A 13,540-nucleotide genomic window follows, 5' to 3' on the forward strand; every position below is an offset into this window, starting at 1 on the left:
TGGTCTGGGGGCCCTGTAAGCAGCTGACAAGTTTATACATTTTATATGTGTTGAGTGTTTTTGCTTCTTCAAGCAGGGAGTCTTGAGAGGCAGTTGTTAGAGGAGCTATTAGGGAAGTGCAGGAAAGAAACTGAACCAGCAATGGGTCACAGCAGCGTGGCTAATGAGGGAGCTGAGCAAGTAACATTCAATGTCTGTGGCATTCTTTCCAAACCGAAGAGGTTGAGCTGAAAAATGCTAAAATTACAAATATATAAATTTTAATAAGGTGCACATTCAGGTTAAAAACATAAGGCCTCTAGCATAGGCAAGACTTTTACGTTCAATGTAAACAAACATGAACACCTGCGATGTACAATCTTACATTAACCTAAGTAGGATCCAAAAAAGGACCAGAAACGTTTCGGCCTAAGGCCTTCCTCAGTGGTCAGTAATATAGTTATAATTTAGCCTACATCCTGACTATATAATTATATCATAAAGAACAGTAAAAAATGTATAAAAGCCCTTCTAGTATAGTGAAGATCCCTGTAAGTTTATTTCTTATATACATACATATATAAGTATATATCTCACCTTCTGTTGCATGTTTGTATTCTTACCTGAGGGTAACAGTAATTACCCTTGCAGCAAGTGTAAGTTGGTAGCCCTGCTGGAGGAAAAGATACAGGGTCTTGAGGCATGCTTGTCAACACTCCATTTTATAAAGGAAGGTGAAGAGTTCATGGACAGAACGCATGAAAAACTCTTTAGGGGACAACAGGAGGAGGAGAGAAAGGTATCTCAACAAATGCAGGTGCAACCATCACGGGGGGAGGGTGCTTGGAAGAATGTGACCCACGGGAGCAGGAAAATCAGGAGTCATTCTGATCCTCGGTTGCTCAGCAATCGGTTCCAGGATCTCCCCATAGATATTGATTCTGGACCACTACAATAAGGGCTACCCCTCCCTCCAAGTTTGAAATAAATTTCTCAGGCTCCTGGGAATGAGAGGACTCAAGCTTCAGCTCCCCAATTTAGGAAGAGGTGTGTTCTGGTAACTGGGGATTCCCTACTGAGGGGTAGAGTCTAAAGTATGCCAACCGGACTTGTCTTGAGTGGTATGCTGTCGACCAGGTGCACGCATCCAGGATGTGACAGAAAGGGTAGAAAGACTCATCAAGCCCACAGATTATTATCCTCTCTCATTCATGTGGGAACAAATGATATTGCCCGACACAGCCCAGAACATATTAAAAGACTATGTGGCTCTGAGTAAGAAGAACCACCTGGGGGTGCAGGTTGTGTTTTCTTCAGTTCTTCCCGTTGAAAGTGGTGGCTTAGGAAGGGAAAGACGGATACTACAAATTAATGACTTGATGCGTGGATGGTGTCATCAAGAAAGGTTTGGATTTTTGGACCATGGCTTATGCTTTCAAGATGAAGCTCTTCTATCGGGAGATGGTTTGCACCTCACGAGGGTAGGAAATGATGTGTTTGGTGAGAGCCTTGCAAACCTGATCAGGAGGGCTTTAAACTAAATCCTAAGGGGGAGCGAGACAAAAACTTAAAGCCTAGTATGATGGCAACAACTGGAGATGAGAAGAATAAAGATTTGCAGGGAGTGGCATGTATGTGAGGAAACAAACTTGCGGGTAAGTACAGAAACAAAAACCTTGGGGCACATAAACCATGGATTCCGATGTCTGTACACTAATGCACAGAGTAAGGGAAACAAGCAAGAAGAACTTGAAGCCCTAATACAGAAAGGGGATTTTGACCTAATAGGCATTACTGAAACTTGGTGGGATATCACCCACAATTGGAATATTAAGGTTGAGGGATACAACCTTCCTTTCCTTCTTTGCTCCTATGACCCATAGGTTTTGAGCAGTTATGTCTTAGAGGAAAATATGATGGAGAGATATTTGGCCACAGCCAATGTTATATTTGGATCTCCATCAGTAAAAAAGGGACTATTTTGGGCAAAAACGCATGGTCTCTATCCTCCTTTAATCCCTGTTTCAGCCAGGATCGAACACATGCATTTCGCCTAATGTGTGTTCGATCCTGGCTAAAACAGGGATTAAAGGAGGATAAAGCGACCATGCGTTTTCGCCCAACTCTTGTCATGGGGGCAGGAATTCTCGCCAATATGGGGGTAATCCATTTATCTCGGTGGTGTTTGAAGGCATTTTATCATCTTATGAGAGAATGTGTCATTCATTGCATGGACAAAGGCTGTCAGAATATGGTCGATTTCTGTATCTTCCGTTTAATACTGCTGAGGGTGCAGCATTTAAATGGGCGAGCATAAAGGCTCTTTGGAAGGAAGGGACTGTCAGGTTGTAAAAGTATAGTGGAGTTAGCTAAGGGGGAGGAATGCCAAAGAATTGAGTTGAACATACTCTCCAAGCACGCATTGTGCAGCTATAGTGGTCTAATTCTTTTATGTATCTCTTAGTACAGATTTCCTTTCCCCCATATTTAGTAGGGTATCCTTAGACAAACCAAAAAGTTGTAATTTTCTGTTGATTTTTTGCATCCAACAGGTGTTGAAGTGATCTTGTTTTAGTTCATTGATAAGGCCGTCCTTCACAGTCGCGAATATAATTTTTAGGCGATGTTTAAAGGCTTGCAGCCATGCTTTGGCTTCAATAGAGCCTTGGCCTAACTCTAACCTTAGGCTAACTCCAGCTATACATCCTGGCGCTCCTGTAATACGCTGTAGAAATTGACACAACTTGTTTAAAATTTACAACTTGTTTAAAAGGGATAGACAGGTAAGGAAGGGGGGAGGAGTAGCGTTATATGTCAAAGATGTGTATACTTGTGAAGAAATATATGAATCTGAGCATGGAAGCTCAATTGAGAGTCTATAAATAAAAGGAGTAAGAAATGATAGTGATATTATGGTGGGGGTCTGCTATTGACCACCAAACCAGGCAGAGGGCTTCAATCAGACACTCCTAGACCAGATTACAAAGTTCTCAAAGAGACGGGACACAGTGGTCATGGGAGATTTTAATTACCTAGATATCTGTTGGAAGTCTAACTGCTAAAAATGCAAGATCCAATAAATTCCTGACTTGTCTTCCTGACAACTTAATATTGTAGAAAGTGGACAGGGAAACAAGGTGATCTGCTAGACTTGATTCTTGCCAGCAGGGAAGAACTGGTTGATGAGATTAAAGTAGTAGGCACCCTGGGTAGTAGTGACCATGTAATCTTGGAATTTACAATCTTGGGGAAAGGAAAAACTACGTAGTCAGATATATAGGTTTAACTTTAGGAAAGCAAACTTTAACAACTTATGCTGGGTAGAATCCCATGGTCAGAAATACTTAAGGAGAAGGGAGTTCAAGAAGGGTGGGAGTTTCTTAAAAATGAAATACTGAAGGCGCGATCACAAACCATTCCTATGAGAAGGAAAAATGGGAGGAGCCTAAAGAGGCCAGGGTGGCACCATAAACAGCTTTTTAAAGATTTGAGACATAAAGACTCATTTAGGAAGTGGAAGGAGAGCCTTATAACCAAAGAGGAATATAAACAACTAGTGCTTGTAGGGAGAGCGTTAGGAAAGCTAAAGCTCAGTATGAGCTTAGGCTAACGAGAGATGCTAAACACAACAAAAAAGGGTTCTTTTCCTATGTAAGAGTAAGAATAAGAACAAGGACATGATAAGCCCACTGCAGGGACTGGAAAGTGAAATTGTAACAGGAAATGAAGAGAGGACAGAATGCTCAATTCCTACTTTTCCTCACTCTTTTCTTGCGAGGGAAGCGGTGCTCAACATGGCATAAAGAGAACACATGATGAGGGAAGGGAGTTGCAGCCGAGGACTGGCATTGGGGTAGTGCACAAAACACCTATTTTCTTTAAAGGAAACAAAGTCCTCTGGGCCAGATGAATTGCATCCAAGGGTACTTAAAGAACTTGCAGATATAATTTCTGAGCCTCTGTCCATTATTTTTGAGAATCCTTGGAGAACAGGTGAGGTGTCAGAAGATTGGAAGCAGGCAAATGTTGTCCCCATCTTCAAGAAGGGGGGAAAGGAGGAGCCGGGTAACTACCCATCCATCAGTTTGACATCTATACTGGGAAAAGTTTTTGAACAAATCATCAAACAGTCCTTGAAAGGATGGATCTGATTACTAAAAGCCAGCATGGGTTTCTCAAGAACAAGTCATGTCAGACTAATCTCCTTTTCTGAGAAAGTTACTACCTTGCTGGATCGGAGGAATGCTGTAGACATAGTTTATCTAGATTTCAGTAAGGCTTTTGATAAGGTTCTACATAATATTCTTGTTGACAAATTGGGAAAATGTGGTTTATATCCTATTACTATTAGGTGGATCTGTAACTGGTTGACAGATAGCACCCAAAGAGTACTTGTTAATGGTTCCTCATCCACCTGGAGAGAAGTGCCTCAGGGATCTGTCCTGGGCCCTAAGTTGTTCAACATCTTTATAAATGATTTGGATGAAGGAATAGAGGGGATGCTTATTAAATTTGCAGGTGATACTAAGGGGGGTAGCAAATATGGTAGAAGACAGAGCCAGGATACAGGATGACCTGACAGATGGAGAATTGGGCTAAAACTAATAAAATTCATTTCAACAGAGATAAATATAAAGTTGTGCATTTAGGTAGGAAAAATCAAATGCATAATTATAGGATGGGGAGACTTGTCTTAGCGGTAGTGTGTGCGAAAAGGATCTTGGGGTCTTAGTAGACCAAATACTGAACATGAGTCAGCAGTGTGATGCAGTAGCTAAAAAGGCAAATGCGATCTTGGGCTGCATGAACAGAAGTATAGTGTCCAGATCACGTGAAGTGATGGTATCGCTTTACTCTGCTCTGGTTAGACCTCACCTAGAGTATTGTGTTCAGTTTTGGCCACCACAATTTAAGAAAGATGTAGACAAGCTGGAAAGTTTCCAGAGGAGGGCAATAAAGATGGCGAGGGTCTGGAGACCATGTCCTGTGAGGAAAGGTTGAAGAAGCTGGGTGTGTTTAGCCTGAAGAGGAGACAACTGAGAGGTGATCTTCAGGTACTTGAAGGGCTGTCATATAGAGGATGGTGCCGAGTTGTTTTCTGTTGCCCTAGAACAGTGGTTCCCAACCTTTTTTTGACCAGGGACCACTAGGACTTTTTTGTTCGGTGCAGGGACCCCAAGGTTCAAAATAAAAATTCCGAAGGATTTGAAAATAAACTTTAATCATAACTGTTAGTTAAACATTAAACTTAGAATAATATTTGAATATATATTTTTATAATAGAGAACTTTTAATTGAAAATATTAATTTATTATGGGTTTATAACTTTGTTTCACGGACCTTAATTTAGTTCTCATGGACCCCTGGGGGTCCGTGGACCCCTGGTTGGGAACCAGTGCCCTAGAAGGTCGGACCAGAACCAATGGGTTGAAATTAAATCAAAAGAGTTTCTGTCTAGACATTAGGAAGAATTTTCTAACACAGCAGTTCCTCGGTGGAACAGTCTTCCTCGGGAGGTGGTAAGCTCTCCTTCCCTGGAGGTTTTAAAGAAGAGGCTAGATGGCCATCTCTCAGCAATACTGATTCTATGATCTTAGGCAGATCATGAGAGGGAGGACATCTTGGCCATCTTCTGGGCATGGAGTAGGGGTCACTGGGGTTGTGGGGGGGCAGGTAGTTGTGAATTGCCTGCATTGTGCAGGGGGTTGGAATAGATTACCATGGTGGTCCCTTCCAACTCTATGATTCTTAGGGTGGGGAGAGAGAAAATCATCCATACCGGTGTGACTGAGGTGTGGGAGAAATAACTATCATGGCTACTAGTAAAAATGGATACTAATCATGATGCATACCTATTCTCTCCAGGATCAGAGGAGCATTCCTATTATATTAGGTGCTGTGGAACACAGGCATGGTAATGCTGCTGCAGTCGTCTTGTTCAATCAATCTTTAATTTAAAGTCATTTGACCAAATCAAAACAACATACGATCACCATAAAACGCAGTTGTCTTGTTTGTGTGCTTTCTAGAAGCATCTGGTTGGCCACTGTGTGAGCAGACTGCTAGACTTGATGGAGTTTGGTCTGGTCCAGCATGGCCTTTCTTATGTTCTTATCAATATGATAAGAGAATACACTGTGTTTATCCAGTAATTACTTCAAAATTGGTTCTATGGCTTACAGCCCCAAATGGCTTTCGTTTACTACAGTTTAACCATAACATTAACTGAAAACTGCAGGAACTTTGTAGGCTAACATCATGCTGTCTGCTCCCTTTCTTATGTAAATGAAAATGATGCCACGAGTTTGGTTACTTAATAATAGCTGTGCTCCAAGGGACATGGCCAGTAAGGAAGCCCATCAGCAGGAGACTCTAGACAGAAAGCTCCTCCTTCTTTTTCAGGGTAAGGAAGACTATCTGCAATTCTAATTAGAGTTAACAGTCTTCTAAATCCATTTAAATTAATAGACTTAGAAGGGTATAGCTCTTTTTAGGATTGTATATGTCACAGCAAAATGAATGAAGCTGGCTTGGCTATCTTTGCAGTGCTCTGAGTGTCCATGCTCAGGGTGGTTTGTACTTCACTGTAAAAAAAAACCAATAAAAAAGTTGGATTTCATGACATGTAGAAATTGAGCAAATTTTGCATTTGCTACTCTGCACAATTTTGTCACGTGTATTATTTTGGAGCCCTGACCTGGATGGCCCAGGCTAGCCTGATCTCGTCAGATCTCAGAAGCTAAGCAGGGTCAGCCCTGGCTAGTATTTGGATGGGAGACCACCAAGGAATATCAGGGTTGCTGTGCAGAGGAAGACACTGGCAAACCACCTCTGTTAGTCTCTTGCCATAAAACCCCGAAAAAAAGGGGTCGCCATAACTCGGCTGCGACTTGACGGCACTTTACACACACACACATATTGCACAAAATAAATATATCACTCCCTGGGTAAAACAGGTAAAGACGCTTTTTGAGAAGCTGATACTGCATTATCTGCTGTCAAATAGATCGGTCAATTGTGTGAGAGATGTGGCAATTTTTCTCTTTATAGTGTCAAGGAAAAATTAAATTTAATCTCCCCTTTTTAAAGTGTGAAGTGGTTGATGGACAGCCAGTTGCTGTTAAATCTTAGGAAAGAAAGAATTCTCAAGTCAAATCCAATTTATACATTTAGCAGAATCAAGATGTGGGTAAGCAACTACATGCTTTAGAAGCAGGCGGCTTTCTCCTTGATGCGCTTGTTTTCTAGGTACAGGAATTTTTAATCTTTTTTGTTCAAACATATGACTTTCCCCCTCCATGCAGCTTTCCCGCCATCTAGCTCTGCTAAATGGAGAACCACAAGGACAAGAAAGACAGAGTGAAGAGAGCATGGGGATACGAAGAAATGGCATTGGAAGGAAAAGGAAAGTATTGGTCATCAGTGACTCTCTGCTGAGGGGCATGGGATGTAATGTGCCCAGGCCTGACCCCCTAGGTCAAGAGATATGTTCTTGCCAGGAGGAAAAGTTCAAGGTACTGCAGACCAGATGACAAAACTGATCAAAACTGATGGCCACGTAGATAACAGCGCAGCTGTAAACACCATCACATGCATTAAGGCTATGAAGTTTTCAGGAGGCAGTTGAAGGGAATGGGGCTGTGGTGGTATTCTCTTCTATCCTTCCCGTCAGAGGAAGAGAAATGCAACAGGAACAGAAGATAAGAGAGGTGAACTGGCTGTGTTGGTGGTGCCAGCAGGTGCAATTTGGATTCTGGGATCACGGGCTAGGTTTTCTGGAAGACCTACTAGCACGTGATGGACCATTTATTAAGATAAGGGAAGAATGTGTTTGGCAGAAACCTGGGGAGCACACATAGGGGATGGGAGATACACTTCTGGGTAGCAGTGTGTGTGAACAAGATCTTGGGGTACGGGTGGATTGTAAGCTAAATATGAGCAGCCACTGTTATGCAGTGGCAAAAAGGCTAATGCGGTCTTAGGGGTGAATCAACAGAGGCATAACATTCTAATCGCAAGATGTCATTAGCCCTGCTGTACACTGCACTGATCAGGCCGCACCTGGAGTACCTGTGTACAGTTCTGGAGGCCTCACTTCAAAAAGGATGTGGACAGAATGGAGCAGGTACAGAAGAGAGTGGTAATCAGGAGAAGAAGGGTGTGAATTGCCCTGAGCCATGCTCTGGGAGGGAAAGGGCAGGATAAAAATCTAAACCAATAAATAAAAAAACAAATTCCAGAATCCAGTAACTTCAATGACACTTCATATCAACAGTGGTTGGAACATTCAGGTGGGGGAGTGGGCAGGCATATAAAAGTAGACAAAAGATGGAACATAATGGAACAGGGAGGCCAGCTTATGATGGAACCGTCGCTGTCCTCAACCCCAGGGATGCTTAGGCTGATCCTGCATTGAGCAGGGGGCTGGACTAGATAGCCTGTATAGCCCCTTCCAACTCTTATGATTCTATCATTCTAGGTGGGCAGCAGCCAGCCACCTCAGTGATGTATGCACCCAGCCCCCAATCCCTCTCATCCAACTTGCTGCCCCTCCCCCCTCCAGGTGCCTTATCTCAAAGTTACAGCCTGGTTGCATCAGCTTCACTGAGCTGTGAGAATTTCCACACACTGCCATTACGCACACACTGCCTCTCCTTGCCACCTCCTGGGCAGGAGAGTTCACCATATTATTACAATCCTTAACAATGACTACATTTATTTACATAATATACATTTTGACAGGCATTGAGACAACAATCCTGACGCTAAGATACCTACTGGAAGGTACCCACTGGGCTAATCGTCCTGACTGGTCAATCAAGATAAAAAAAGAAAATCGCCCAGCTAGGCATAGACTTTGATTCCCTATCCCTTGCTGGCGAGAGCTACATCTTAAACCAAATAAAACAAAGATTAACTGATCATGAACTTCAGAGCAAATTCCCTCTAACCCCTCCAATCTGTTCACCTCAACATTTTGGAATCTCATCAAACCCTGGCCCCAAATACCTGGAACGCCTCGACAATCCCAAGCTTAGGAAAGCTTTTATGCAAGCCAGAACCAACACATTGCCCTCGGCGATTCTTCGTGGCAGATTTCTAAAAATACCCTATGCAGATAGAGTCTGCAGATGTGGTGCAGGATGCCCTGACTCCCTGCCCCACATACTCCTGGAATGCCATCTTTATGACACTTCAAGAGACTTTATAAAACCTTTAGTTCTGAATTCTCTTTCAAACAACAGGAAAACACTTCAAAAACTACTAGCTGATCGAGACCCGGAAATTACAGAAAGTGTTGCAAAATTTCTGATGACAGCAGTCATCCAATGGGAACTCAGCCAGAAGGAGGATCACAACATTAAAGTATAAATTGAATCCAAACTAGTTTTTAACACTTAATTTGTTTAAATTTCAGCTTTTGTACCTCTCTTTTAAACATATTATGCCAATAAAGGTATTTGAAGAAACTGAAACTGTTAAAGGTTTCTGTTTCCTTAGCTCCATCATCAACTAAAAGGGGGACTGCAACCAAGAAATCAGAAGGAGATTGAGACTGGGAAGGGCAGCCATGAAGGAGCCAGAAAAGATTCTTAAGTGTAACGATGTGTTGCTGGCAACCAAGATCAAGTTAATTCATCCCATAGTATTCCCCATCACTATGTATGGGTGTGAAAGTTGGACAATGAAGACCACATGAAGCAACCTTATACTGACTCAGACCTTTGGTCCATCAAAGTCAGTATTGTCTACTCAGACCGGTAGCGGGTCTCCGGGGTCTCAGGCTGAGGTTTTTCACATCACCTATTTGCCTAGTCTCTTTAACTGGAGATGCCAAGGATTGAACCTGGGACCTTCTGCATGCCAAGCAGATGCTCCACCACTGAGCTACAGCCCCTCCCCAACACAACAAGCTGACAGGAAGAAAGTTGATTTCTTTGAAATGTTGTGTTGGAGGAGACTAGGTCAGAGTAGGTCAGATACCGTAGACTGCTGAAAAGACAAATCAGATCAAATCAAGCACGAACTCTCCCTAGAAGCTAAAATGACCAAACTGAGGCTTTGGTCACATTATGAGAAGACAAGAATCACTGGCAAAGACAATAATGCTAGGAAAAGTTGAAGGCAGCAGGAAAAGAGAGAGACCCAACATGAGATGGATCACAGCCCTCAGTGTGCAAGACCTGAGCAAGGCTGTTAATGATAGGATGTTTTGGAGGTCATTAATTCATAGGGTTGCTGTAGGTAAGAAGCAACGTGACAGCACTTAAATATATATCCATGTGCAAAAGTCTCCTGGGGGGAATGCACACACACACTCTTGTCTTTGAGCAGAGACTATTGTACCCTTTCAGTGATGTCAGACCATTAAGGAATGGGAAGGCAACTTTTGCACTGCTTGATTTTCCTCACTGCAGTTAATAGCAACCATGCATTTATATGAGAAGAGAGGCAGCATGATGTAGTGGTTAAGAGCAGTGGAGTCTAATTTGGAGAACCGGGCTCGATTCCCCACTCCTCCACATGAAGCCTGCCTAGACCTTGGGCTAGTTACAGTTCTCTCAGAATTCTCTCAGCCCACGCAGAGGCAGGCACTCCGTCTCTTGCCTCCCTCCCTAATCCCCAGCACTTTTCACCACCACCATTTATATGGGAGGAAGGGGTTCAAGTAGGGACTCCACTTAGCTACAGGCTAAACCTGTTCTTCCTCTGTGGAAATGCCACTCTGGAAGGAGCAGTCCTTAAGATTCAGATCAGTCCTATCTGCATAGCTCCATCCCGAGCTGTCTCTCTTGAAAGTTCTTAATTAGGAGAGAATCTTTACATATTGTCTGTTACCCAAATCCCTAATACACGTAAAGGCCCTGTACCCAGCAAACACATCCTCCTGCTAACAAGGGTCAAGATACAGACCAACACTAAAAAAAAAAAGAGGAAGAAGTTCCTTAAATAAGAAAAGAAATTTATTGAATTAAAAGAATCAAATTAAATCAAGTAAATACAAATAGAGGCACTACAGAAAGTAAATAAATGCTTTTGTGAAGTACAAACACAGTTTAAGCCCTTTCCATAACTATCTGCTACTATGGGAGAGAATAAGAGGGAGAATCAAAAACCTACAAGCCTGCTTCCTGAAGACAATGGGGCAGATCCAGAGAGGGGAGTTACCCAGACTGGATAAGCACAACAGAATGGGGTGGAAAAGTAGGGAAGGCCAACCATACAGTTGGGGTAGCAGGCTGGGATCCAAAACCAGCTACAAATTGGATGGGCTGAGGAATAACTTTTATACTTTTTTGCTAAGATTGAAGAGGGGAACGGGTGTTGGCATTGGAATGTGGGAATGATGAAAAGTCCATCTTTATGGAAATGAGCTAATTTGAAAAGTCTTTTTGTGTTCATGAGGGGGGGAATTCTTCTGCATTAAAGGTTAAAGTATCGAGAAGTGTTCTAAGTATTTTATACGATAGAATGGGAGAGAGATCTTTCTGTCCAGTCTTTAAGATAAGGAGGAAATAGCTGGGGCTGGCCTGTTGCTTATTGTCTTGATTATATGGGTTGTTCAGTAAGTCCAGAGTATCAGGGAGGGTACCCCGAGAAAAGGCCCTTCGGTTGACTCCCACCATGATTAATGGAGGAACTGTCTTCACATTCCTTACACTCCTTCAGTATGACTCACTGTCATTTTGATAGCAGTTTGATCCAGACTCCTTTTTTACTCCTAGGGCCATGCTAATATCTGCATCTGTACACCATCCAAAATTGGGGTCCCCTGTGTGGGAGAGGCCCAGGGCATCATGTCAGACTTAGGTCAGTCACCTTTTAAAATAGATTTGTACATTTAGCACGCTGCATAAAACAGCAAACCACCTCTGTTAGTCTCTTGCCATGAAAACCCCAAAAGGGGTCGCCATAAGTTGGCTTTCTATTCCTTGGCTCCACCGTCAACCAAAAGGGAGACTGCAGCCAAGAAATTAGAAGGAGATTGAGACTGGGAAGGACAGCCATGAAGGAGCTAGAAAAGATTTTGAAGTGTAAGGATGTGACTCTGGCCACCAAGACTAGATTAATTCATGCCATCATATTCCCTATTACTATGTATGGGTGTGAAAGCTGGACAGTGAAGAAAGCTGATAGGAAGAAAATAGATTCCTTTGAAATGTGGTGTTGGAGGAGAGTGTTACGGATTCCGTGGACTGCCAAAAAAACAAATCAGTGGGTTATAGATCAAATCAAGCCTGAACTGACCCTAGAAGCTAAAATGACTAAACTGAGGCTGTCGTATTTTGGCCACGTCATGAGACGACAAGAGTCACTGGAAAAGACCGTCATGATAGGAAAAGTTGAGGGCAGCAGGAAAAGAGGAAGACCCAACAAGAAATGGATTGACTCAATAAAGGAAGCCACAGCCTTCAATTCGCAAGATCTGAGCAAGGCTGTCAAAGATAGGACATTTTGGAGGACTTTCATTCATAGGGTCGCCATGAGTCGGAAGCGACTTGACGGCACTTAACACACACACACACACACAAGTTGGCTGCGACTTGATGGCACTTTGCACACACATAACAGTCACATACAGTGTGAAGAATCAGTGAAAACTAGAAACATTTGTTAATGTTCTTAAATAAATTCACGCTGAGTGAAGGGTCGGTGAGAACTAAAACTTTTTATAAATGTTCCTAAGTAAATGCATATATGCTCTTAAAGAAGATATGGGAGCCACGTCTATAAATGTCATCTCTTGGGCAGTTGGAATGCTTCAAGGGTGATAAAAAGAGAGGGATTTCTTTCAATGCAAATTTAAACATGCTGTGTGAATTTCTAATCTGAATATACAATTCACAGCTGGTGCATTAGTGAGCACAACCGGTGTAATGTACTAAAACCTCCATAAGAATCTGAGTACCTGAACTAAGCTGCTTTTGTTTTATTCAATAAGTTCAATGTGGCTTACTCCTAGCAGGTAAACGTGTACAGGAGAGCGGCCTGAACTCCAGCCCCGACTGGGAAAACTCAGCCACCGGAGAAACCGGGAGGGGGAAGGTGGTTGACCGATTAACTTGAGCAGGTTTTTTTTAGGACATTTTGGAGGACTTTCATTCATAGGGACGCCATGAGTCGGAAGCGACTTGACGGCACTTAACACACACATAACACACAGGTTTTTGTTGTTGTTGTCGCTGTTCAGCGCATGCGCCTCAGCTCTGAACCGGAAAAATCTAGAGAGAGCGAGAACGTGCGCGAAAGACGGCAAAGCGCATGCGCACCCTTGGGGGTTTGAACCGTTTAAAAAAACCTGAGAACGTGCGCAAGACGCAGGGCGCACGCGCATTGAGGAGGCGGTGGTTTGGGACGGGTAAAGGTGCACGCGCAATAATAAGAGGCCTGGCAGCGCGGGTATCCGCGCCGTTGAAACGGCGAAGCGGCAAACGTGTTGGCGGTTAAGGCGCATGCGCTTTTGGGGTAGTTAGTTGGAGAGAGGTGGTACTAGTTGGTGGCGAAGGGAGGGTATTTTGCTGCGTCACCAGCCTTTGGGAAGTCGCCGTTGACTGAAGAG

The sequence above is a fragment of the Euleptes europaea genome, chromosome 1, assembly GCF_029931775.1.
Source record: "Euleptes europaea isolate rEulEur1 chromosome 1, rEulEur1.hap1, whole genome shotgun sequence".
In the NCBI taxonomy this organism is placed as follows: Eukaryota; Metazoa; Chordata; class Lepidosauria; order Squamata; family Sphaerodactylidae; genus Euleptes; species Euleptes europaea.